At 50.7% G+C, this 1,291-nt stretch overlaps 1 long non-coding RNA gene across 1 annotated transcript in view; it reads right to left on the bottom strand.

The window, feature by feature from the left end:
• LOC118159939 overlaps window positions 1-1,291 on the bottom strand; it is a 4,821-nt gene that overhangs the window by 592 nt on the left and 2,938 nt on the right. Inside the window, exon 2 of the long non-coding RNA XR_004747289.1 lies at window positions 201-336. This is a non-coding gene — a long non-coding RNA (uncharacterized LOC118159939). The remainder of the gene's footprint in view (window positions 1-200; window positions 337-1,291) is intronic.

Raw genomic sequence — 1,291 nt, 5'->3', positions numbered from 1 at the left:
TCCCGGGCGGCGCCGCGCTAAACTCGTCCCGGGCGGCGCCGCGCTAAACTCGTCCCGGGCGGCGCCGCGCTAAACTCGTCCCGGGCACCTGAGTAGGCTATCTGAAAAACAAAAGGCTATGCTGATGGGTCAAAACACACTACAGGGCGCTGGATTCTGGCCCTCTGCTGCACCGACTTAAAAGCCATCCCCACACTCACCAAGGCACAACCCCAGCCCAAATACAGACACAGCATTTCAGCCCCAATGTGTCTTTAGGCACTAATGAAAAGCAAGCTTCATCCTCAGCGAGGCGTACTCAGCCCATACAGGATGGGGCTTCAGGCACCTCTTCACCTGCAGAAACAGACCACCATCAGGAACTGCCACACCAGAAAACCTTTTTCCTCTACAACACCTTTCTCAGGAACAACACAGCTTTCAAGTGACCAGCTTTGCTCCAATTCTAAAGACTAATGTTACAACCCACCTTGCCTGTGGCACCTGATAAACAGAAGAGAAAGCAACCGCAGCGCTTGGAAACCATCACTGCATGTGCCGTTCCTTGTCACTCTCCAGCCTTATCTCAAATCCTCAGCCACTTCTGTGGAGAGCCTGCCATGGCACCTGCAAAGCAAGAGAGAAACCCTTCATAGTCACCTCGCACTACTTTGCCATTCCACTCCAACCAAGCTCATGACCAGCCCCCCTTCTCTTGCTCCTCTTCAGGGCGAACTTTGGTCCTTTGAGCCTGTGCAAGAGTCCTGTGAAAGAAGAAGAAAAGCATAGGGCGAGGCAGCATCCAAAGCCACAGCACAGCTAGGACAGTTACTTTCACCTGCTGCCTTACCTCTGCCTGCTCACCTGCCCCTGAGGCAGATGCTTCCATCTGCCCTCTTAAGCCAGCTACAACACCTCGAGAAGAGAAAGAGGGGACACTCAAAATGACACTGAGAACCACAACTCAAAAATAACTGCTGCATCACTCATCTTTCCAGAAGCAGCTCTGGGTGCGACGTCCTAGGTCGTAGGCTGTGTTTCAGCTTCAACAAAGGAAAACATAGCCAGAAGATAACCATTCAGCTGCCAGCATTAGCACCCATCCCTCAACAAAAGGAACCCAATTTTTAATTTTTATCATTTTGGAACAGCAGACATCTTCCCTCAGCACCTCAGAAGTAGACCAAGCCAATCACCGAGCTGCCAACTGAGAGCTTGACAGTTCCAGAAGGCACTCTTTCCTTTGACTGGTTCCTCCTAACGTTTATCTAAGGCAAGAGGGGGGGGAAAAAAAAAAAAAAAAAAAAAAAAA

This window comes from Oxyura jamaicensis, unplaced genomic scaffold (genome assembly GCF_011077185.1).
Source record: "Oxyura jamaicensis isolate SHBP4307 breed ruddy duck unplaced genomic scaffold, BPBGC_Ojam_1.0 oxyUn_random_OJ72760, whole genome shotgun sequence".
NCBI lineage: Eukaryota > Metazoa > Chordata > Aves > Anseriformes > Anatidae > Oxyura > Oxyura jamaicensis.
Note: the sequence above shows the minus strand (reverse complement) of the source record. Positions and strands in the feature narration are given on the sequence as shown.